At 43.4% G+C, this 26,531-nt stretch overlaps 1 protein-coding gene across 5 annotated transcripts in view; it reads left to right on the plus strand.

Annotated features, from left to right (window-relative positions):
- The window catches only part of P4HA2 (prolyl 4-hydroxylase subunit alpha 2), a 1,028,898-nt gene that overhangs the window by 561,487 nt on the left and 440,880 nt on the right, over positions 1 to 26,531 (plus strand). The gene's annotated exons all lie outside the window — the stretch shown is intronic.

The following is a 26,531-nucleotide window of genomic DNA, read 5'->3' on the forward strand; positions in this document are numbered from 1 at the left end:
CAGCAGAGAATCCTTCTCTGACCAGCCCTTTCAGCATCCCTGAAGGGTTGCCCGGCTGCCCACCTCTGGATGCAGTCGGGGGAAGATTATCACTGTACCCAAAAGCCTGGCAAGAAATAACTCAAAACAAGTGGGTACAGTCCCTTATATCCGGAGGCTACAAAATTCCTTTCCTGCGCCCTCCCTTACTGTCAAACAAGTCCCTTTCAGATGTTCCACCCAGTCTAAGGGATCAAGCAGTCCAAGAAATTTCAAAACTGCTAATAAAGAGAGTCATCCCGGAAGTCCCAGCAGACCAGCTAGGATCCGGAACTTACTCAAGGTTCTTTTTGGTACCAAAAAAGACGGGGGACTGGAGACCCATTCTGGATCTCAGCAGACTAAACAAGTCTGTTCGAAGAACCAAGTTTCGGATGGTCACGCTACAGTCCATTCTACCCTTTCTGGGTCAGGACAATTGGATGTGCTCTGTAGATCTTCAGGATATGTATTACCACATCAAAATGGACAAGCGCTCCAGAAGATTCCTCTGCTTCCAGCTGGGAGCCAGTCATTATCAATTCAGAGCTCTGCCCTTTGGTCTCACCACAGCCCCCAGGGTGTTCACCAAATGTATTGTAGTAGTTACCGCTCATCTCAGATGGTTAGGATTCCAGGTGTTTCCATATCTAGATGACTGGCTCCTGACTGCTTCCACCAGGCATCAACTTCTGCTAGCCGGAGACTACACTATCCAGACTTGCTCCAGGCTAGGTATCACAATAAATTTCGAAAAATCTGCATTGTCGCCCTGTCAGTCTATCAACTTTATAGGCGCAAATTTAAATACAAAAGACATGTTGGCGAGCCTCCCACCAGACAGAATACAAGTGATTCGCCAACATGTGCAGGTCTTATTGGCATGCAGAAGAATTCAAGCCAGGTTCATCCTCCAATCTCTAGGTCTCATGGCAGCAGCAATCATGCTCATTCCTCTAGCTCGTTTTCACATGAGGATTCCCCAGTGGCTTCTCTTCACCCAGTGGTCCTTCCAGCAGCTTCCTATGTCTCACATGATTATGATCACAGAAGCATGCAAAAAGCACCTGGCATGGTGAATGGTCTCCACATCAGTGCCTCAAGGCAGACCCTTTGTCCCATCTCCTCCAGTTGCTACGGTAACCACGGATACCTCCCTGATCGGGTGGGGGGGGGGCATTATCAGGGCAGGACTGTCCAAGGCATCTGGCAACCTCACGAGTACCATCTGCATATAAACGTCTTGGAGATGAGAGCCGTGCTTCTAACGTTGCAAGCTCTTCGGGATTCTCTTCCTACCGGGACCATTGCAATTCAAACGGACAATATGTCGGTAGTATGGTACATCAACAAGCAGGGCGGAACCAGGTCCTACCCCCTAAGTCGAGAAGCACGCAGACTCTGGCAATGGGTGATCTCTTCCCAACGGATTCTGATCGCAATGCACATCCCTGGGTGGTCCACCTTCATAGCAGACAGGCTCAGCAGAGCAATTCTCATGCCTCACGAGTGGTCTCTGAATCAGGTAGTTGCGGACCAGATCTTATGCAAATGGGGTCAACCGTGCTGCGACATTTTTGCAACTCCCTTCAACAGCAAGTGCAGCAATGTCTTCTCTCTCCTTCCACTTCCCGGACATTCCCCCAGAGACGCTCTAGTCCACGATTGGCCTCAGGGACTTCTTTATGCATTCCCTCCGTTTCCCTTAATTCCCAAGCTAATACAGAAAGTTACCGTATTGGGTTGCAAAATGATCCTCATTGCTCCGTACTGGCCTTGACAGATATGGTTCCCATTCCTGCATCATCATCTTCTCGAGCAGCCTTGTACTCTGGACCTAGTTCCGGACCTCCTGATCCATCAGTCAGGCGGGCTGCATCAATCCCTGCAATCTCTCCAGCTCACTGCTTGGTTGCTCCACTTCTGACATTAGCCAGGCTTCCTGATATCTCCCCCTCTGTGCACGAAATTATCTTATCGTCGCACAAGTCCACCACTAGAAAAACTTGCTCTAGTAAGTGGAAACGTTTTTCTTCCTGGGCAGAGGCCAAGAGTATATACCCTTTTTCAGCCCCTGTACACCATATTTTGGAATTTCTTGCGGAACTCTTTCATGCTAGTTCCGCTTCCGCTACAATTAAAGTTCAGTTAGCTGCAATCCCAAATTTTCACATTGGCCTGTCGGAAAATAATATCATGTCTCATAAGCTATGTAAAGCCTTTCTCAAAGGAACCACCCTGCTCAGGCCCCCAGTGAGACATCCTCCCCCTCCGTGGGATCTAAATTTGAATTTACCTTCTCTAATTTTGCCCCCCTTCGAACCTGCAGCATCCTGTTCCTTGAAGTTTTTATCTTGGAAAACCCTCTTTCTGGTAGCTATTACTTCCGCCAGAAGAGTTTCAGAACTTCAGGCTTTTTGTACCCGTCCTCCGTACCTAGTGTTCCACAATGACAGGGTTACTGTCAGGGCTAACCCTTCCTTCCTTCCTAAGGTTTCTTCAGAAAGCAACTTGAATCAGTCCATAGACCTTCCTGTGTTTTTTCCCAACCACTCCAGCAGGCGGAATATAAATTGCATCAATTAGATGTTCATAGGCAACTATGCTTTTATTTGCACAGAACTAAGGACATCAGGAAGTCGGACCAACTTTTTCTCTCTTATGCTCAGGGTAAACAAGGCCTTCCATTCTCAAAAGTAACCTTATCCAGGTGGTTGACTACGATTATCACATTTATCTATCAACTGAGGAACAAACAGTTGCCTGTCAAACCAAAAGGTCATTCCACCAGAGCTTTAGCCACGTCTGTAGCCTTTCAGGCTAAGTTGCCCATGGAATCTATTTGTGCAGCTGCTACGTGGCCCAACCCACATACTTTCATTTCACATTATAAAGTGGATGTGGTCTCCAGGAGCAGAGCTGATTTTGGTTCCACGGTTCTGAAGAGTTTGTTCCGATGAGCCACCCAGGTTTTTAGGTGCTAGGGATGCTGTCCCAACCAGCAAGAATGAAGGCGAGATAGACAACTTAACATAAAGAAGTTATGTACCTACCATAACGTTCCATGTTAGTTGTCTTCTTCTCGCCTTCTTTCTTAAGGCCACCCTCCATCCCCCTATCCTAGTGGACCGAGAAGAGTTCTTTATGGTTTTTCACTGGCTGAGTCTTCTCTGGCTGTTCCTCTCTGCCTAGTAGCCTCGCTGGTAGGCTGTATATATTATAGGATAGGATTCTTTCCTTTTTACATTGGCAGTTAGACTTACCAAATGAGATCTGGGTATCTAGCGCCAGGCATCATGGGATAGGGGGTGGCCTCGAGCCAGTAAGCAGCTCTCGAGCTTTTGAAGATGGCCAAGTCGGAGCCGAACCCAACCAGCAAGAAAGAAGGTGAGAAGAAGGCAACTAACATGGAATGTTATGGTAGGTACATAACTTCTTTTTCTCAACTAAGCCCAGTTTCTTTAGTTCATTGTTGCTAACACAATGCAGTAAAGAGGTTGAGGGTTACAAGATAGGTGGTCTTCGGTGGTCCAAACCCTCACCATTTAATAAATAATATTCTAATCTTACTGAATGTCTAGTCATAAGAAAAGCACTTATATTTTTCCCAAATTCAATTCATCTAAACCAAAGGTATTCATAGGATCATATCGGATTACTAGGATATCGACCTGGAGGTCATTTCAAGCCTAGCTGTTTCATCCCAATGTAATACCATAGAACTACAAGTCATTACCCAATATTGCATTTAGTAATAACTGCCCATGTCCAGGCACTCTATCCCCGGTAAGAATTTACAGTGCCCCATCCACTCATCCAGGTTCCTCTTGAACAGTGTAAAAGAGGCGCTCTGTTTCACATTAATTGGTAGCCTATTACAAAGACGCGGCAGTTGCTGGGAGACAAATCTGTCCCTCCAGCATGTTCTATTTAAGTCTCCGGACATATTTAGGTCCCTGCAGTAGCTCTAGTCCTGTTTGATTAATGGCTATGCAGCAAGCTCATTAGGTTTGTATCTTGAGATTGCTCATTAAGTCAGGCATAAGTCTCTCCTAAGAAGTCTATACGATACAACAGGGACTTTAGTTGCTCTGTGTAAGGCACGTGCTGGAGTCCCTTGCTGCAGATGCATTGTACAGTACATGTTGAATGTGGAGTTTTACTCAATTATGGGCCAGATTAGTAATGAGTATAGAGGGGGTTATAACCTCCTTTGCTCTCGAGGTGATGCCTTTACTAATCAAATTTGCTATGTAGAAAGCCTTTCTTACTACAGTAGATACATGGCGGTTGAAGTTAAGGTCGCAGTTGACTTCTGATCCCAGATTCCTTACCACTTTGTGGGTATTTAGGGTATTGTTGATTTGGTAGTGTGAGGGGATATTGTTTGCCAAAGGAAATGATGCATTTCTTTGCATTCAGTTTGAGACCGTGACTAAGTTGCCAGTTGTTGCTCTTTGTAAGACCCTCCTGGAGTATACTAACATCATTTGGAGATTCAGTAATTGCAGACAATTTGCAGACGTCCTCAGACTTGGTCAGCCACAACCCCTTAGTTTTGACCTGAACTTCTGAGAGTAGGTGGGCCAGCACTGACCCTTGTGGCACCCCACTGGTGACAGGTCTGCTAGTTGATGTGAAGTCTCCCAGTTTGATGGTGTGTGTCTGGTTTGTGAGCCAGTTGGTACCCATCTGACAGAGGTTTACATTCAGTTTTCTGAGTTTATCGATAATGCTTAAGGACGGATTGTGTCAAAAGCCTTTCCCAAGTTGAGTTATGCTGTGTGCACAGATTTGTCCTAGTCAGTGGCCCTGGTTACATTTTTGAAGAAATCCCCCAAATTTAACAGGCAGGATCTGCCCTTGATGGAGCCAAATTGGGTAGATCCATGGTTTGGAAGTCACCTATATCTTTATTTATGAGGATCATAATGATACGTTCTGTGGCCTTACAGATGAGGCTGGTCAGGTGTATGGGTCTGTAATTCCCCGGGTCTGTTACTAGGCCAGCTTTGTGGAAAGGAAAATCTGTTGCTGTTCTCCATTCTGCAGGAACAAAGCCTGTGGTTAGGCTGTAATAGAAAAGGGTACTTAATGGTGATGCTAGTTCATGTTTTAGCCTGATTAGAAGACAGTCTGAGACTGTGTTTTATGCCTTGGAGAAGGCTTTGATGACCTGCTCTTCAGATATGTAAGGTGAGGGGGAGTTTGAGGGAGGGTTTGTGATAAGTTTGGAAGGGATAAAGGGGTGAAATTTTTACCAAACCTATCCTCTAGCAGGTTTACTATCTCTGTGGGGTCAGTGTGTATGATGCCATTAGTCACTAGTTCTGCATGTGCTTCAGCCCTACCTTTTAGGCTGTGTATTTAGCTGTAAAAGGCCTTATGGATGTTCTTCTGTTCATCAGTTGCAGTATTCGTAACCTGAGGGAGTTCCCCACTGTAACCGACCCAACTTCAGCCAGTATACAAAAGACTTCAGTACTGTTAGGGTGCATGGTATGTCGCATGTAGGCTGCGATGGGTATCGGCCATAAAGGTGATGTACTAGTGCACCATTCTCAGAACTTATCTGCTGCCAGGTCCGAATGCCAAATTCCAACCTGTGGTCTGACTTTGAGTCGTTTGTGATTTTTCAAAATTCAGCTAGGTGTCCCAATGGGAAATTTTTGACTTTTAAAACCAATAAATAGTGAAAAAAGTTGCCAGGGATGATGAACCAAGAAATTCCTTTATTTTTCCAAACAAAAGTAAGCGCTTTCGTCTACCACTGTAGACTTCATCAGACAAATAAGAACTGGCACCATACCATATTTATATAAAACACTTAATTACTTCAATTGAACAATTAATACATTAAATTGAATAATTATGGAATCATCTGCATCATATAAATCAATTAAAACCACACAATGAAAAAATGTATATATTTATGTACTGTTTTTATATATATGTAATAAACCATATCTTCCTTAATAAAAAACATTTATATATTTCATCAATTCATAGTTTTCTACATAAACTAATACAGTTTTATGCTTTTGAATAGGGCTTATAGCTGACAACTAAAAAATCTTAGTTGATATTTTAAATATATACTTCTGTTCATTTTTATTTTATGTTTCTATTTTATTATTTTTACATCCAAATGATGCCTTCAAGGTTATTTTAAAATTTATATGAAAATAAAAACATATATAAATAAAAATAAAAATAAATGTGAATGTTAAAAATGGAACCAGTATATTAATAAAATACATAAAAGTGTGTAAATATTTAACAATACCTTATACTTTCCCAGCTTTTTCTACCAAGATGGCTTTAATACTAATATACTCATTCAGGCAAATTCCACACAAGAATAGCCACCTCCAGTGCCTGATGTTCTTCGTGTGTCTTGTTGCAATCATTACATTTGGGTAATCCTGCTGGCAGGTTGCCCTCAGCCGGCCAGGATTCCAAAGTCTTGGGTCCTGCGTCGGCTGCTGTCACCCCTTCCCTGACATCAGGTCGTCAGGGGTATAAAAGAAGTAGCCGATGCCATTTTCTTCTGTCTTTCTTGCTGCGCGGTGCCCGAAGCAGAAGCAGTTCGCAAGTGCCGGTCGGCCGACTCCTGAGATTTTCGTGTTTGAGTTTCAGATCCGAAGTCTTCAATAAAGCTAAGTACCCGTTGGGGAAACTTTTTTCTTGCTCCAGACCGATGTCAGAAAAAGTTAATAATTGTATTTCTTGTGGAAAGCAAATACCTCATAAGGATTTTCATTCTTACTGTATTCCTTGCCTAGGCCATGATCACAATGTTACTGGTTGTCGGTTTTGTGCTAGATTTAACGAACGCACTATTAAGCGTCGGTATGATTTTGCTTTAAACTTTTTTGGACGCCGGTTTAATTATCCTGAAATGTCATTGGATAGCCAACTGACTACCGGAGTTTACAAAAAAAACGCAAAGAAAAGGATAGAGAAAAACAACTGAGGCCCAAAACCGATGACGAAGCTTCTCCTAAGCCAGTTGCCGGTTCTCAATGAGGTGCTTTCGCAGCTCCTGACGCCCGCTACTTTAGAGTCGCAGGCCGCTAACGACTCCCACGTGGAGTCGGCCATGCCACTGGATACTCAAGGTATTGGAGCCTCGGACGCTAATCCCTCAGATGGGTCCAGAGCCACTGAGCAGGTACCGGCTTCTGTGGGTGTATTCTGACCTAAACATCTTTACATTAAAACAACTTTAGCTTCAAAGGCAAAGACTAAAGCACCTTCTAAAGCAAGCAAACAAACTCAAGAGCCACATGGACAGGCCTCTATGCCCAAAAACCAGAGGCTCAAAATGGCCGAAGACTTGATTACCTTGATCAGGGGTCCCCATCCCCCTCCTGATAGGAGGCCTAGGCAAAACACCGACTATTAATCTTCAGATCAGGTTTCTGTTTCTTCTGATCCCTCTTCTGATCAGGAATATTCTCTTACCCCTATGAGGATTCTGATGCTGAAGAATCTATACCTTCAGCATCTCCTCCTGAGGACTATTCCTTTGGGGAAACCTTGCATACCATGAGGGAGCATTTCCACTGGGAGAGCCAAGATTTTTCAGAATCTAAAAAGAGGCTCAGGGATTTTCTTTTACTACCTCAGCACAGGCCTCTAGCCATTCCACCTGTGTTAGACATTGTAGATTATGTGTTTTCGGAGTCTAGTCTGACTCCTGACTCCTTACCCCAGCTCCTGTTAAGCCTGACAGATATTACAGGGTTCTTCCTGACTCACACAAATTTCTTTTTAAAAACCCTGCTGCTGACCCAGAATCTATTTCACAGGGTCCAAAGGGAGTTAAGGCTTCCACTGCAAAAAACCCAACCCCCCTCTGACAGAGATTCAAGGGCACTGGATAAATTGGGAAAAAAGATTTGCACATCTGCAACTTTGGCTATAAGGGCCTTAAGCTGTCAGTTTCATATGCTTAAGTATCAGCAACATGTCATGGGATTGCTTAAACAGAAAATTTTGTTAAATTCTGAATGTGCAGAAAACAAGGAAATGCAGGATTTATTATATGCAGCAGAACAAGTTGGAAAACATACTTTGCGATGTGGTTTCGATTCTTTGGAGGCCTCCTGCAGGGCCGCAGTTACGGGTTCTGTAATTAGGAGGCATGCTTGGTTAAAGCAACAAAATCTGCTTGGTCATGTTAAAGTTAAATTACTAGATGCACCTTTACAGCATGATACTTTGTTTGATGTTAAGGCAGAAGAGGTGTTAAAGAAAATGGAGGATAAAGCTAAGTCTATGCAAACTGTCAAAGATTTTTTACAAGTACAGCCACCTAGGTTTAGTAGACACTGGCCTGCAAAAAATTGGTCCTTTCCTGTGTCAGACAGACCTCAAAGGGGCAGATCCAGACGCCCTAGGGGCAGATCCCAGGCGCAAGGTTCTTATAGGCCCAAGCAATGGGGTGCTTCTACTTCCAAAGCTGGAGAAGATAGATCACAAACCTACAGAAAACAGTCCCAATGACGTCCCCCTGCCTGCACCAAGCACTTATCTTCTGGCAGCACCCTTAGGGGGAAAATTAGCACTTTTTGTTCAAAATTGGCACATCATAACCCAGGACAAGTGCGTTCTAAACATTGTGTCATAAGGCTACAAGTTCCATTTCCATACTCTGCCAAAGGCAAACGGCTGGCCAGATCTTCCAAAAAATCAATGGGCAGAGGCACAAAAACAAGTCTCATCCCTCATGGACATAGGGGCTATTCAACAAGTACCAGAGCAAGAGCAGGGACAAGGATTTTACTCGACTGTTCTTGGTACCCAGAAAGGACAAGGCCTGGAGGCCGATACTGGACGTATCTATTCTGAACACTTTCCTGGATATTCCAAAATTCAAAATGTTGACTTTGCAGCAGCTTCTTCCCATGCTGGGCAAGAATGCTTGGCTTGTGACTTTAGACCTAAAAGAGGCATATCTGCATGTTCCAATCAGACAATCAAGCAGAAGATACCCAAGATTCAAGGCTGGTTCAATGCATTACCAATTCTCTGCACTGCCCTTTGGATTATCTACTGCACCCAGGGTCTTTACAAAGTGCCTGGCACCAGTAATTGCATTCTGCAGAGAGAGGAATACAAATATATCCTTACTTGGATGACTGTCTCATTCAAGCAGAGAACAAGGACATTCTTCTTCAACATCTGGCTTTTGTGAAAAGACTTCTAACATGCCTAGGGTACACACTGAACAAAATGAAATCAAAACTAGTACCCTCACAAGAGATAACATTCCTGGGTGCAAGCTTGAATACAGCTGCTCAGATGGCTGATCTCACGCCAGACAAACCAAGGCAACTGACTACCTATTTCAAAATGTTGGCAACAAAGGCCCAGTTATCTGCAAGAAAAATTCTGCAGACTTTGGGCTTCATGGCATCCTGCATCCTACTAATTCCATATGCAAGACTGCATATGAGGAAACTTCAGTGGTACCTAAAACGTGTTTGGACTTGACATTGCCACAGCCTGGAAACAGTCATTACTCTCATTCCCTGCCTGCAACAGGAGTTTCAATGATGGGCAAAGGCTTGTCACCAGAACAAGGGACAGCCATTCACATTACTTCCAGCCAGGCAGACACTAACAACGGATGCATCAGACTATGCCGGGGAGCCCACATGGCAGGAAGATGCATTCAGGGCATATAGTCCTCAAACCAAATGCATCTACATATCAATCAAAAAGAGATGTTAGCTGTTCAAAATGCCCTGACAGCCTTCAAGGACCTACTTCATCCGGGACAACTACTGATAAAGACAGACAACACCACGGTCATGTGGTATATAAGCAAGCAGGGGGGCTTTGCAGACTAGCCATGACCTTGTGGGACACAACTTTGACTTACCAAGTACATCTGCAGGCACAATTCCTGCCAGGAAAGGAAAATACTCTGGCAGATGAACTAAGCAAAAACCTCATGGATCCCCACGAGCGGAAGCTGGATCCACAAGTCTTCAGCATGATAACAAGGAAATGGGGATGCCCAAACATAGATCTATTTGCCTCCCCTCTCAATTACCAACTAAAAAGATTCTGCACAAGGACTTATCACAGACGAGCATGGAAAGTGGATGCCCTATCTTTCAGCTGGAAAAACCTATCAGTATATGCCTTTCCTCCACTGCCACTCCTCCCTAAGGTGCTCCTAAAGGTCAGACAGGAGAAGCCAAAGATGATACTGATTGCCCCAGACTGGCCACATTAGTACTGGTATCCAATACTAAGAAACTTATCTCTATACCCAGCTTGGACCTTACCTCAGATACCTCGACTACTGCCCCAGCAAAACAATCAGATCATGCACAGCCAACTTAGGACATTAAACTTGGCAGCATGGCGGATAATTTAGTCATACAAAAAACACCTCTCAGTAAAGCTGTGATGGATGTCATTCTGGAAGCCAAAAGGCCTAGTACTAGAAAGTCTTATGCTGGAAAATGGAAGAGATTCTGTGCCTGGAACCAGGCACAAGGAACTGATACAGCGGTACCAAATATTCCTCAGATTTTGCAATACTTAACTGAGATGCTGGACAAAGGCCTATCTTTTTCAACAACTAAAATTCATGCCTCTGCCATTTCGGCTCATTCCAATACAGAGCCACCACTTTTTTCTCACCCTTTATTAAGGCAGTACCTCAGAGGAGCCAAAAATTTAAGGCCCCCAAGGAGACTACCAATACCTGCATGGGACCTCAACTGTGTCTTGGAAAAGCTCACCCTGCCTCCTTTTGAGCCAGCTGCTACTGCAGATATGAAGTTTCTATCTTGGAAAACAGCTCTGCTCTTAGCAATTACTACTGCAGGACGAGATGTTCTTCATCTCACATTGCTGCAGTCCTTACACTTGGGTAGTCCGCTGTCCTCGGTCGGCCCGAATATCAAAGTATTAGGCTGACGTCGGTCAAGGCGCATAAGACTGACATCAGGTCGTCAGGGTACAGATGCGCATGACCGACGTCATATCCTCAGTCTTTTTTGCCGTATGGTCCGATGCAGAAGCAGCGTTGCAAGTGCCGTTCGGCGTTCGAAGTCGGAGTTTCAGACCGAGTCAAAGTTGGCTAAGTACCCCGTTGGGGAATATTTTAGTTTTTTCTTGCCTCAGTGGTTTACCGGATGTCAGAAAAAGTGAATAACTGTATTTCTTGTGGGAAACAGATACCGCATAGAGATTATCATACTTTGTGTATTCCTTGTTTGGGGCCTGAGCACGACGTTGTTGGGTGCCGCTTTTGTGCTAGGTTCAATAAGCGCACTATTAAGCGAAGGTTAGATTGTGCCAGGTTGGTCTTGAAGCGGTGCAATTATAAGATGCCGCCGGATGCTCCGGCGCCCGCTTCTTCAAGAAGCGCAAAGACAAAGCAGCTAAACCCAGGCAGGAAGAGTCGTCCGTGCGGACGCCGGTTCTTTAGAGGCATCAGTGGAACCGTGGTTCCACGGAGGCTCTCTGGAGTCCCAGGGAGAGACTTTGATTTTGCAGGATGTGGCCTCTCAGGAGGCAGGTCAGGCTGAAGGGGCTTCTCAAGTTACTGTACTCCCTCCATTCCTAGGGTGGTTAGGCCCTCTCCTTCTGTTTCCAAGGCTTCTCCCAGAGGCAGGCCAGGTTTAGCTTCTGTTGGTGTCACTCCTAGTTCTTCAGGTTCTGTGCCCAAGAAGCACATGCTTAAAATGGCAGAAGATTTAATTACTTTGATTAGAGGTTCTTTGCCCCCTCCTGATAAGAGGCCTAGGGTGGAACCAGAGTTGGGGAGTTTTGAGCAGGCTTCAGATATTTCAGAGTCTTGACTGAAGACTTGCAGGAGTACTCTCCTTATTCTGATTCTGATGCAGATGATTCGACTCCTTCTGCTTCTCCTCCAGAGGATTTTTCTTTTCAGAGACTCTTCATTCCATGAGGGAACATTTTAAGTGGGAAGGTCAGGACTTCTCTGATTCCAGGAAAAGGCTTAGGGAATTTTGCTTTTACCCCAACATAGGCCTTTGGCTATACCACCTGTTCTGGATGTTGTGGAAGATGTGTTTGCAGAGGCTTCACTTAATCCTGATTCTTTGCCTCCTGCTCCTGTTAAACCGGATAGGTATTACAGGGTGCCTGAGGCTCATAAATATCTTTATAAGAGTCCTAGGGCGGACCCAGAAACTGTTAGTCAGGGACCTAAGGGTGTCAAGGCCTCTGTTGTAAAAAATCCGGTTCCTCCAGATAAAGAGGCCAGAGCTTTGGATAGATGGGGAAAGAAAGTCTATACTTCTTCCACCTTAGCTATGAGGGCTTGGAATTGCCAGTTTCACATGTTGAAATATCAAAACTATCTTCTTTCTCAATTGAAGTCTAAGGTGGATGCTCTGGTGGAAGGCATTGAGTGTAAAGAATTACAAGATTTGGTACATGTCTCTGAGCAGGTGGGTAAGCATTCTTTACAATGTGGTTTTGATGCTGTACAAGCCTCGTCTAGGGTGGCTGCCACTGGGTCAGTTCTTCGCAGGCACGCCTGGCTGAGGGATCAGAATTTATCTGACCATGTTAAGACAAGGATTTTGGATGCTCCTTTACAGTCTGATGTGTTGTTTGGTTCACCTGTGGAGTCAGTCTTAAAGAAAATGGAAGATAAGGCTAAGTCTATGCAGGCTGTTAAAGATTTTTTGCAAGTCCAGCCTCCGAAGTTTAGTAGGAATTGGCCTGCTAAGGGGTGGACATACCCTTCTTATGATTCACAGTCTAGGGGTAGATCTAGACGTGGTAGGGGCAGAGCTCAGAGCTCCTTCAGACCTAGAACAGGGAGTTCTCCTGCACAATCTTCGGGTGAGGGCAGGGGCCAGTCCTTTCGTAATCAGGCCCAATGACCTACCTTTTCAGCTGCCAGATCCTTCTTGTCTGGCAGCACCTTTGGGAGGAAGGTTGGCACTCTTCAAGGAAAACTGGAGTTTGATTACCCAAGACAGATGGGTATTGGATATCATACACCAAGGTTACAGGTTTTATTTCCATACCTTGCCTCCTTTCAAAGGCATGCCGGACGTTCCTCCTCAGCAAAGACAAGAGGCTCACAAACAAATTTCTCTGCTGCTCCAAATAGGGGCCATACAACCGGTCCCTCTGCCAGAAGTGGGCCTAGGATTTTATTCTCGCCTGTTCCTAGTACCAAAGAAGGGGAACACGTGGAGACCAATTTTGGATTTATCTATCCTCAACACTTATCTGGACATTCCCAAGTTCAAAATGTTGACATTACAACAGCTTTTACCTCTGCTGGGCAAAGATCACTGGATGGTGACTCTGGATCTCAAGGAGGCTTACCTTCATGTTCCTATCAGGCTAAGTTGCAGGAAGTATCTGCGTTTTGGCTGGGACTTCTCATTATCAGTTCTCTGCATTGCCCTTTGGCTTATCTACTGCCCAGAGTGTTCACAAAGGTTCTGGCTCCAGTGATAGCTTTCTTCAGGCTAAGAGGAATACAGATCTATCCTTATTTGGACGATTGCCTGATTTTATATGTGATAGCAGTGCTAAGATGAAATAAAGTCCAGTCTAGTACCCTCTCAGGACATGTGCTTTCTGGGGTGAGACTGAATACAGCATCCCAGATGGCCTTTTTGACCCGGACAAACAACAGAATCTTTCTCTTTACTTCATCAATTGCCTCCATCAGTCCAGCTGCTGCAAGGGACGATCCTTCAAGCCTTGGGGTTCATGGCATCTTGTATTCTAGTGCTTCCTAATGCCAACTGCATGCATAGGAGGAAGCTATGGTATCTCAAAAAAAATGTGGGACACAGCACTGCCAAGATAGATATGTCATTCAGACACATTCTTATCCTCTATGCAGACAAGCACTGATTTTGTAGGAGACTGCTCTCAGTTTACAGCTGAACGATTCCACACCTGCTGTCTCAGGAGAACCTGATGTTTCTAAGCCTAATTTAAGTGTGGCTCTTCAATATCTTACTGAGTTACTGGACACAAAGGTTTGTCCTCTTCCTCCTGCTTGGGATCTCAATTTTGTGTTGGAGAAACTCACTCTACAACCTTTTGAGCTGCAGCTACTGCTGCTGAGAAAATATTTATCATGGAAGACTGCTTTTTTTGCTGGCCATACTCTGCAAGAGAGGGTTTCTGAATTACAGGCCCTTATGGCGGTTGAGCCTTTCTTAATTTTCCATAAGGATAGGGTATCTTTGCATACTAATCCTTCCTTTATGCCTAAAGTGGTTTCTAGTGTGGCTTTAAACCAATCTATTCATTTGCCTACTTTTTATGCAAACCCCAAAATAAAGGGGAAAAGATTTTGCACACTTTGGATATACACAGGCAGTTGCGATATTATTTGAGCAGGACTAAAGGGTTCAGGCAGTCTCAGCAGTTATTTGTTTCATTTGCTTTGGGTTCTCAGGGCAAGCCTGTGTCAAAACAAACTATTTCTAAGTGGATTGGGTTTTGTATTGCTTTCTGTTATTCCCATCATGGTAAGGAGATTCCAGCTGGGATTAGGCCTCATTCCACTAGGGCTACTGCCACTTCGACAGCTTTTTTAAGGGGGGTGGCAACTAAAGATATTTTGGAGGCAGCTACTTAGAGTTCAGTGCATACTTTCTCTAAGCATTACCACCTTCCACTTTACTCTAAATCTAGGGCTGGTTTTGCCACTGCAATTCTACAGGGCATTTTGGCGGCTCCTACTGCTTTATAGTTTTGCCATCCTCCCTTACCTCTGCTTTGGGATTCTACCCAAGTGTAAGGACTGCAGCAATGTGAGATGAAGAACATAGTACAGTTTTGTACCTACCATAAATGTAGATGTTCGAAGATCCACATTGCTGCAGTCCAATTTTCCCTCCCTCCTTCCCCTCTGTAGTTAGAGGCGGTTGTGTGGGTTGGGGTTGTACATATTGTGGATAATGTATATATTGTACATATGATTAGTACTAGGGTGGTTGGTTGTTGTTTGCTGTCTTTTGGTTGTGACCTTTCTTTTTAGGGTCTTCTGACATCTGGGGCAAGAAAAGACTGAGGATATGAAGTCGGTCATGCGCATTTGTACCCTGACGACCTGATGTCAGTCTTATGCGCCTTGACCGACGTCAGCCTAATACTTTGATATTCGGGCCGACCGAGGACAGCGGACTACCCAAGTATAAGGACTGCAGCAATGTGGATCTTCGAACATCTACATTTATGGTAGGTACAAAACTGTACTTTTCAGAGCTACAGGCGCTCATGGCTGTGGAACCTTTCATCATTTTTCATCCAGACAGTGTCTCCCTGAGGACAAACCCAACATTTATGCCTAAAGTAGTGTCCAGTGTGGCTCTTAACCAAGCCATCCATCTGCCAACCTTTTACCCAAATCCACAGAATAAGGGGGAGAGAATTTTACATTCTTTGGACGTACACAGACAATTTAGATTCTACTTGGACAGAACCAAAGCTTTCAGGAAGACAGAGCAATTACTAGTGGCATATGCTACAGGATCACAAGGAAACCCTATCTCAAAGCTGACTGTTTCTAAGTGGTTAGGCCACTGCATTCATTTCTGCTACTTACACTATGGCAAGCCAGTGCCTAAGGGCATTAGGCCTCATTCCACCAGATCTGCAGCCACCTCAGCAGCCGTTCTCAGGGGAGTACCAACCAGAGACATTTTAGAGGCGGCTACGTGGAGTTCAGTGCACACCTTTACAAAGCATTATCATCTGCCACTCTATACTCTAAATCCAGGGCAGGCTTTGCCACTGCAGTTCTGCAGGGCCTCATAGCCGCTCCTACTGCTGTCTAGTTCCAGCCTCCCAACCATAGCTTTGAGACTCTACCCAAATGTAATGACTGCAACAGTGAAACATGAAGAACATAGTACAGTTGTGTACACTTACCATAAATGTAGATGTTCGAGTGTATTCACTGTTGCAGTCCAGATTACCCACCTGCCTTCCCCCTTTTTTCTTTTGGATCTTATCTTTCCTTCTCTGATTTATGCTACCTGTGTGGTGTATTTCATAGATGAAGGTAAAATTTATATCGGTGTATTTCTGAATTATATATAAACTTTGGCTACCCTTTTTGGGTGCACCTGACATCTGGGGCAAGAAAAACTGTAGAAAATGGCGTTGGCTGCTTCTTTTATACCCCTGACGACCTGACGTCAGGGAAGGGGTGACAGCAGCCGACGCAGGACCCAAGACTTTGAAATTCAGGCCGGCTGAGGGCAACCTGCCAGCAGGATTACCCAAATGTAATGACTGCAACAGTGAATACACTCGAACATCTACATTTATGGTAAGTGTACACAACTGTACTTTCTCCGTAGGCAAAAACCCTGACCACAAAAACTGCTGTGTTTGTCAGGCTTTTGTCCCAAAGACTTTATGGAGTAGATTATTCTCCCTTACTATATACCTTGAGAATCAGCATTTAAAGCTGCTAGCAAAAATCCTTGGGGCCTGAAGGTGAGTTGATTTTGAAATGGAAGTCCAAAAAGCAATGGGTTAAACTTAGAATGTAACTGGAGACTTTTCATTTAATTGTGTGTAATTGTTTAATGATACAATTATGTCATGATTTTAGTATATTTAAGGCAAGTGTATTTTTTACTTGTCCATAGTCCTTGAAGGCTGTGTAGCTGAGATGCCAGAGAAAAATAAAACTTTTTTGGATACTGGCTGGTCGATGGTTATATTTCTGCTGCTTTTTGCCAAAAAGCAAACGCCTGAACCTTCTGCTGCACCTCTAGATACTGATGTCTGTCGACGTGGACAGCCCAGCGACACACTTGGTTCACAGCTAAGATTCACAGGCCGAGCCTGGTGTCCAGGCCATCTTGGATCTGAGCATTAGCACATCCGCAGAGGCTGAGCAGGCATCAGTGTTGGATGTCTGAGGAGAACCATGGCTCGTGCTTACTGAAGGCCCTAAGAGGATTCCACAGATCTTTGTTGAGGAAGAGGTAGATTCTGACCTAATCGAATGTAAACCTACATCAGGCCCTCCTACCCTACATAAAGCAAACTTGCAAGGGAAAAAAGAAACAAAAAAAAAAACAAGCATTTGTCTCCATGAACAGAACCTGCTAGCAGTTGGTAGCAATTCAGTCAAGGCCTTTTCAATGCCCTTATGTAACTTAGGCCTCCTCCAGGTTTTACAGTCCCCCACACCAGTACTCTCTTCCCCACTTAAAAGAACTAGGGAGGATGCATCCTCAGGAGATGAATCCATGGCTTACTCTACTCAGATCCCTTCCCCCTGGATTATGCCACTTCAGGAGAGGAATCAAATTATATAGATTCACCAATAGAAGACCTGTCCTTTGGAGAGACCCTAGTTAAGATGAGAGACCACTTTATATGGGATAGCACCCAAGTATCTGAAGTGCAAAAAAAAGATACTATGACCCATTGCAGGTGGAATCATCTCGCCCATTAAGCTGTCCCTCCTGTCTTGCCTGTCTTTCTGGATGCTTTTGCCTCAGCTTCACAGGCACCAGATTCCCAGCCAACTGCCCCCAAAAAGCCAGACTGCTTCTACAAGGTCCTGGAGGACTGCAAGTTTCTCTTCAGGTGTCCTTCTGCAGACCCTTCTGTAATTTCTTTGGCCTCTGACAAGACCTCAGATTTACTACCCTCCACTACTGTCTTACCATCTGAGAAGGATAGCAAGACCCTGGCTAGACTAGGCAAAAAAAGTATACACTTCTGCCTCTCTAGCATTCAGGGGCATAAATTACCAGATTCATATGACCAAATTTGCAGGCTTCTTCTCAAGTAGCACATCACTCCATAAAATGCAGCTATGACACTGCAGAGGCTTCTGCCAGAGCAGCTGCCTCTGTATCAGTTATAAGAACATCTTCTTGGCTAAGACTGCAGCACCTACCTGAGGACATATAAGCCAAAATTATAGATGCTCCTCTGGACAATCCTGCCTTGTTTGGACCTGCAGCTGCTAACCTAGTCAAATCATTGCAGGAAATTGCTAAAGAACTACAGGAATTGAAAGATAGTTTTGTTTCCCCAGTGTCCAAGTTCAAAAAGAAATTACCCCCTTAATTCTATATTTATGCGTAGACATTCCCATCACACACACAACCCAAAACAAAAATAGTGACAGGAGACCACAACAGCCTGTGTCCCCACTGACAACTCCATCACCTAAGCGGCCCTTTCCAGAAAAGCAGTCCTTTCTTTGACTGCTTTCTTCCTCCCCCCACATCCCATTTTCCCAGTGCCTTCCCCCTCCCCCCACACCCCATCATTTATTTGTTTATTTAATTACATTTGTTTACCAAGATAGTCCGACTGGGCCAGAAGCCCATTTTCAGTGGAAGCCCAATGAGAAAAGCTCCCCAGAAATATAAGCAAAATACAATAATTAGATAGTACAATAGCATACAATACAGTACGATATAGAATACACATCATCTAGTTAGTCTGTACAATGTAGTATTCAGTACAGTTATCTCTAGGTACAGGTTCAAAAAGAAACGCACAAGCATTTCAGTGAAGATCCCTGTGAGAAAAATAAAATTAATACTGTGTGCATATTAAGTAGAAGAAGACTCCAGATCACAGCATTTAAAAACATAAACTCTTTAATAACAAAGTAATGGGTGAGCGCTTTTGCAGCAACAAGCTGCTTCATCAGACAACAAATGCACAAAATCATCCTCTATTTAAATCAAGTTCAACCAATAGGCAGCTGAATTCAATTAAACTCATGCAAAATCTTAAAGTGCTGCTACATCATGCTCTCATATCAAGGTGTATATAAAGTGCATATAAATACATATATAAAGTGCATATAAAAATATAAAAATTCAAAGTTAAAACTGTGCAAATAAAAAAACACGAATAAGTAATAGCGTAAGAAGGCATACAGAATAGTAGCACAAGTTACCTAGGAAGAGGTCTATTAAGAAGTATAGGTCTAATGGATACTTTTTCATTAAGCCCTTTACCCATATTTTATTTTTTTATTTTATTTATTTTACATTTCTTTACTGGGAAAGTCCGATTGGATATATGTCCATTTTCAGTGGAGGCCTGAGGAGAAAAGCTCCAGAAAGCAGAGTACAAATACATTAGGAACAATAGAAACATTTAGAGATAAGTATAATATGCAGTTTTCAGTAGGGTTACAAACTCTGATAAAACTAGGTAGACAACATCAAAATCATACGGCTTCAGTTTCAGACAGTAATACACACAGTTATGGGCTAAGTCCCATTAAGAATTCATACACTTATTAGAGTATATAATTGAAATGCTTAGGGAGAGTTTGCAAGAACAGCGGGTGGTGATTAGTCTGGGTTTAAGCAGGGACATTGCCAATGCTGTTGGAAGTGTAGTTTGAGGCTTTTTTTGAACTGGGTTAAGGAGGATTGGTGAGTAAGTTCGGCAGGTAGCATATTCCAAGTTTTGCCTACTGAGTTGGCGAATAGAGTCCCCAGCCACATTTATGCTCTTAGTTGTTTGTACCAGCAGTTTGTCAGCAGAGTGTAGTGACCTCAGGTTGCTGTATGGTTTGATGATCTTATTTAGTGCTGGTATTTTTTCGGGTTGATATAGTATTTTGTGGGTTATTACAAGTTGGTTGTATCGGAGAAGACTGGGCCACTCCAGCCATCCTTGTTGAGTTTGGTTGATACAATGGTAGGTCCTAGAGGTAGCACCTGTAGCAAATCTAGCAATATGGTTGTAACAACTAGCAAGTTTGGTAAAGGTGGCTTGGTTCAGGTTAGTGAAGAGGGGGGAGGCATAGAGGAGGGTAGATAGTAGGTGGGACTGAGCAATAGTGGTTCTTGCAAAAGGAGTGAGGAAGGGTTTGATCCTGTACAGGGAGCCCAGTTTTTTGTTGACAGATTTGATGGTTTGATTGACATGGATATCATATTTTAGGGTGTTATCGACTGTGACACCCAGGAGTTTTGTGCGAGTATCTGAGGATATAATTGTGCCATTGTTGGAACTTATAGTAAAGAATGGTGAGGAGGATTTGCAGGTGGCTAAAAGATGAGCAGTTTAGTTTTGTTGGGGTTTAATAGAAGCTGACTGTTTGCAAACCATTTTTCTACATCATTGAAAGTATTCTGGGTTAGGGTCATAAACTCAGTTGAGGAGGAGGCGGTACATATTAAAGTAGAGTCGTCCACCTATTGGATACAGGTGGCCTTGAGAGTGATGGTGGGTAGGTCATTGATAAAGACTGAGAAGAGTAGTGGTCCTAGTATGGAGCCTTGGGGGACTCCTAGAGTAATGGGTAGATGTGTGGATAGGGTATTTTGCCATAAAACTGCTTCTCATCTATCAGACAGGTAAGATTGGAACCAATTAATAGAGCTACTATTCAGTGACAGTTCCTTCAGGGTACAGAGAAACAGTTGGTGATTGACCATATCAAAGGCCTTAGAGGGATCTAGGAAGAGAGCAGAGATAAGTTTGTTATTGTTTCAGTTGATGTTGATAGAGTAAGAGAAGGATAGGAGGGCTGATGTGGTGCTGTGATGTGGCCTTAAACCATGCTGAGAGTTGGCCAGTAGTTTATTTTGGGTGAGATAGTGTATTAATTGGTTGTGGATGCACTTTTCCATAATTTTGGCCAATGGTGATAGTATGGCTATTGGTCAGAAGTTTGAGAGGTCTAAAGAATTCCCTCCTTTATGAAGGGGAATGACATGGGTAACCTTCCAGAGAAAGGGGATAGTGGCTTTAGTCAAGGTGTGGTTTATTGTGATCAAGACAGGGTATGCAATAGCATCTGCCCCTTTTTATAAATATTCTGGTGGTAGGAGATCAGCTGCCAGGGTAGTGGGCTTTAGTTTGTTAATTAGTGATCGAATGGTGGATGTAGATACAGGTTGGATGGCAAAGGGAGTGGGATAGTGGTTGTGGAGGAGCTTTGAAAGGAGCTGGTGTGGGATAGTTGGCTAGCTAATGATTGGATGGTTTTGGTAAAAAAAAAAAAAAAAAAATTATTAATGATGTTTGCAGTTTTAAGGTGGCAAGTTGAGGGGGTGGGGGGTTTGGCCAGGGTGGAGCAGTTTGTTTATGCCTGCCCAAAATTTTTGAGGTTTGTTCTGGTGTTTTTGCTGCAGGTGTTGATAGAAGTTTTTTTTGTCTAACAGTGTGGCTTTCTTTGTATCATTCCTTAGTTGTCGGAATTTAATATAGTCAAGTGGGTCTTTGGAGGTGCGCCATTTGTTCCATGCATTATTTCTTGCTATGATTTTGGTTTTACTTACTTTAGTGAGCCAGGGGGGCAGTATTAGTTTTGGCTTTGAGTGTGTGGATAGGAGCGTGGGAATCTAAAATGGATAGGAATTTAGAATTAAAGTAGGCTACAGCATCATCTAGTGGAAGTTCTTTAAGTATGGCCCAATTGCATGCTCTGAGTTCATTCTGAAAGTCAGTGGAGTTAAAGTTCTTGTTGTTTCTGATAGATTTATATAGAACTTGGTGGTGGTTATCTACTTTATACTTAATGATGTAAGTGAGTAGGTGGTCAGTTACATCATCTGGGAGGGTACCCATGTTATACAGGTCTGGGTGATTGTTGATAAGAATCTAGTCCAGGATACTGCCTTTGTAGTTGGATTTATTTATTCTGGTGGGTGGAGATATAAGTTGGGTATAACCGTGAAGGTTTATATGGGTGGTGGGAGATTCAGAGGAACAATTGTTCCAGTCAATATTAATGTCTCCTAACACCATAGTTTCACTGGGGTATGTGTTGGAAAGCTATTGGAGGAAGTCTTCTACGGTATTTGCATTGTTGCCTGGAGGATATAAATGCAGGCAATGAATATAGATTTACTTTTTTTAAGCTGTAGTTTGCAAACTAAGGCTTTTGCATTATTGAACATGGGGGTTGTTGTGGGGCTAATATGATATCTATTGTGTTTTTAAACAGAACTGCTACTCCTCCACCTTTCCTGGTGTTAAGGTCTAGTCTAAGTATGTTGTACCCTGGTGGGATAACCTCATCATTTTTAGTTCCTGGTTTTGACATAGCACATCAGGTGAGTAGGTAGCTGGAAGGGCATGAACATTATGGACCTTGTTGTTAGTACTCCTGATGTTTAGGTGACAGGTCAAGAGAGAGTTAGGGGAGCTTGAATTTGACCATATGTTGAAGGTGATAGTGGGCTGGGAGCTTGTGGGAAGGGTGGGTCCAGGGTTAGGGTGGATGTCCCCATCCCTCATCAGAGTAAATTGTACAGTGATTATTAGTTTCAGCACTTTACTTTTTATTTTATGATAATATCTAGTTTTGAGGGAGATGGACCGTGGTCTAGTTAGTTGGTGGTTGTTAAAAGTGGAGAGGATAGGTTTGTAGTGAGCTAGGGGTTGGTCTAATTCACTCAAGGTGGGAGCACAGGTGGAATGAGATATGGGGTAGTGAAAGCCAAGATCGGGCTGGTTTTCATAGATGGTGAGGAGATGTAGCCCAGGCAGTATAACTGAGAGGAACATAATTGGTCTCATCTTGATAGTAGTGGTACTTGGTAAGGAGTGTGGGTGGATAATTAAGAGGGTTGTTGGCAGGAAGGGGTGGTGTATGGAGGTGTGGGTTATCTGTGATAGGTTGTAGAAGGGGGAGTGGTTTATTGGGCTTAAATTTAGCACTATTGGGGGCGGGTGGAGCCCGAGCGAAGCGGTGCTATACCAAGCTACAAGGATTTCCAGGGTCTGTGAGTATGCAGGCTTAAAGAATACAACTTTACAGTGATTTTAGTTAGTTCTTTTTAAAGTGAGCTGCAATTTACTCAATTCTTTTGAAAGTGAGCTGTGTTTTACTCAATATTGTATTAAACAAAGTTTGTAGTTTAGCCAGACAATTTTACTGACTGTTGGGAGTAAGCAAGCTTTTAACCTGAATTTTGTACAGATATTTGTTATTTATTTAGCAACTGTGAGATGAAGTAATCAGGAGGAATGTGTTATACAGGCTGTTTGCACTGTAGAATGCTTATTATATTACTTATTACAGCAGTCTGACTAGGGAGTCTTAAGACTGTTAAGCTTTCTTTTATTATGGACCCTAGTCTAGCCGTAGACCTAGTTCAGCCAAGCAATCTATTAGCACGCATCCTAATAATCCATTCCAGTTCTTTTGCTTCTAGCCTGTTTCTAATGTCTCCCCCTCTGTGTCCTAAAGCTACAATCTCAATAACCATAAATTTAAATTCATGTCCATTCCCATTCACTATGACATGTCTCGCCAGTCCATTAGTTTCATCTTGTTTGGAAATATCATGCATGTGTTCGCTGATACGATCTCTTAGCCTTCATGTAGTCTTACCCACATAAAAAGATTGGCATGCAACACAGTAAGTTAAGTATACCAAATTAGTGGTATTGCAATCAGCTACTAATCTAAAATATAAAACATTTTTCGTATCCAGATGTGTAAAGTTACCACTTCCATCTAAACATTTACAGAAATGACATCTATTACAGGGAAAGGTGCCATAGTTATGATGGGAGAATTCAGTAGTGTTCTCATGTGCATACTTAGGGCCACATAATAATCTCTTTAAAGATTTTTTATTTTTGAAAGCATATCAAGGGGTATCCCCCACTAGCCCCTTGACCTGATCGTCAGCACAGAGAATGTTCGTTCCTTTGATAAACATGTAGTAATAACTTGATGTTGCTAGCATAAGTAGTTGGTATTCTCATAAACGTGTTGGTGGGTGTTATTCGTCCCTCATCTTCCTTAAAATTAGAGAAGTAAGGTCGCCCCTTCCCTTCTCTGGCACTGAGTATGTCTGTCTTTACTTTCTGTACTTCCTTCTGGGCATACCCTCTCTCCACAAAATTACTTTCTAAACTAAGCAGTTCATCTCCGACTCTGTGTTTATTAGCTATTAATCGTGATACCCTTATGGCCTGTCCCCTAATAACATTTCTAAAAACATGTGATGGGTGCATACTGTTTCTTTGAACAAAAGTATTTCTATAACATTCCTTCCTGAAGATCCTAGTTTTAAACTCTCCTGTAGGTGTTCTTGATATATTGACATCCAAAAAGTCAATAGAAATATCTGAATTATGAGCAGTGAATTTAAGAAAATGAGTGCTGCCAGTAATATAATCCAAAAATGTCCTAAATGCAGTCATCTCCCTCCCAAAGAAGGAAGAGGTCATCCACAAACCTCCTATAAAAAATAATGTTGGGTATATCTGTTCTAAAGATATGTTGTTGTCTTCATGTTTCACTGTTGCAGTAATCACACTTTGGTTATCTGTCTGCAGGTAGCCCTCAGTCGGCCTGAATACCGGAGTCTTAGGATTTCTGCATCGGATGCCGTCACTTCTTCCATGATGTCAGGTCATCAGGGGTATAAAATAGGCAACTGACGCCATTACATCAGTCTTTCTTGCCGAGGAGGAGCCCGAAGCAGAAGCAGTTCGCAAGTGCCAGTCGTCTGCTACCTGAAATTTTTGTTTTAGAGTTGGTAATCCTGAAGTCTTAAAGTACCCCGTTGGGGATCCTTTTTTCTTGCTCTAACTGATGTCAGAAAAAGTTAACAATTCTCTTGCCTGTGGAAAGCAAATACCTCACAGAGACTTTAATTCTTACTGTGTCACCTGTTTAGGCCCAGACCATGACGTCTCTCTGTTGGTTTTTTGCCTTGTTTAACACCTGAACCATTTGTTGTCGGGCTGTCTTTGTCGCTAAATTCTTTCGCTCTCGTTCTCCGTATTCCGAAATGGCTTTGATAAGCCATCCGACTACTGATCTTCCGAAAAAAACCTAAAGATGAAGACAGAGACAAACTGCATAGGTCCAAAACTGCCGACGACGCTTCCATTAAGCTAGTCGCCAGTCCGTCGGTACTCAGTGAGGCGCCTTTGCAGCTCCTGATGCCCGCTTCTACAGATTCGCAGGCCTCTGCTGAGACCCATTTGGAGTCCAGTATGCAGTGAGATGCTTCTTCAACTATGGAACCTATGGCTGTCTCTTATCTTGGATGGGTCCAGAGCCGCTGTACAGGCACCGGCTTCTGAGGGTGTATTCTGACCTACCGATGTTCTAATTAAACCGACAACTTTGTTTTTAGCTAAAACTGCTGAGTTTCTGAGGCCCAGAATATGCACTATGCCTAGAAAACCGATGACCAAAGTGCATGCTCAAGCTCCCATGCCACAAAAACAAATGCTTAGAATGGCTGAAGTCCTTATTACCCTAATTAGGGGAAGCCAGCCTTCCCCTGCTAAGAGACAAAGAATTGAGTTTCATTCTGATTCTACAGACTAGGAGTTCGATGACTCTGACCCTTCTGATTAACAGGACATGCCCTTATCAACCTATGAGGATTCAGATGAAGAGGAATCCATTCCCTCGGCCTCCCCTCTAGAGGATTTTTCTTTTGGCGAAACCTTGCATACTTTAAGATAGCGGTGGGAATGCCAGGACTGCCCTCAGTCCAAAGAGACTAAGGGAATTTTAGAGTTGCCTCAGCACAGGCCTCTAGCTATACCCCCTGTCCTGGATGTTGTAGATGATGTTTTTATGGAGTCCGGACTTACTCCAGATACTTTACCCCCAGCCCCTAGGAAACCTGACCGGTACTACAGAGTACCTGATTCCCAGAAATTTATCTTCAAGAATCCTACTGCGGATCCAGAGACCATTTCCCAGGAACCTAAAGGTATTAAGGCTATTACAGCCAAAAATCCTACCCCTGCAGACAGGGATTCCAGGGCTTTAGACAGATGGGGTAAGAAGGTGTATACCTCTGCAACTCTTCCCATCAGGGCATTGAATTGCCAGTTTCACATGTTGAAGTACCAGCAGCATATTATAGAACTAATTAAACAAAAAATGGTGTTACTCCCAGATAGTGCAGAAAATAAAGATGTACAAGAGCTGATGCATTCTGCAAACCAAGTTACTAAGCATACTTTGCAGTGTGGCTTTGATGCCCTAGAAGCATCTTGCAGGGCTGCTGAGAAGGCATGCTTGGCTGAAGGAACAAACCTTGCCAGATCATGTCAAATACAAATTACTAGACACTCCTTTAAATATGGACTGTTTATTTGGCACCAAAGCAGAAGAGGTTCTTAAAAAGATTGAATGAAAAAGTTAAATCTATGCAAACTGTTAAAGAATTCACAAGTGCAACCACTTAGATTCAGTAGGCATTGGCCTTCTAAAAACTGGTCCTTTCCAGCCCCTTTCACGCCTTTTCAGACCAAACCCAGGGGAAACGGGCCACCCAGACTACAGTCTCAGGGTATGCAGAGATCTAAACAATGGAGTGCCCCCACCTCAGAAACAGGTAGTGGTAAGCCACCCTCTTATGGAAAAAGTTCACAATGACTTTTCAATTATCCTTCTCAGCCCTGCCCAATTACTTGTGCCCCTAGGAGGAAAACTTGCCCTTCATGCAAAAAACTGGATGTCTATTATTCAGGACAGATGGGTCCTAAACATTGTATCCCAGGGGTACAGATTCTTCTTCCATACACTGCCA

The sequence above is a fragment of the Protopterus annectens genome, chromosome 4.part0 (assembly GCF_019279795.1).
Source record: "Protopterus annectens isolate FY-2018-M chromosome 4.part0, PAN1.0, whole genome shotgun sequence".
Lineage (NCBI taxonomy): Eukaryota > Metazoa > Chordata > Ceratodontiformes > Protopteridae > Protopterus > Protopterus annectens.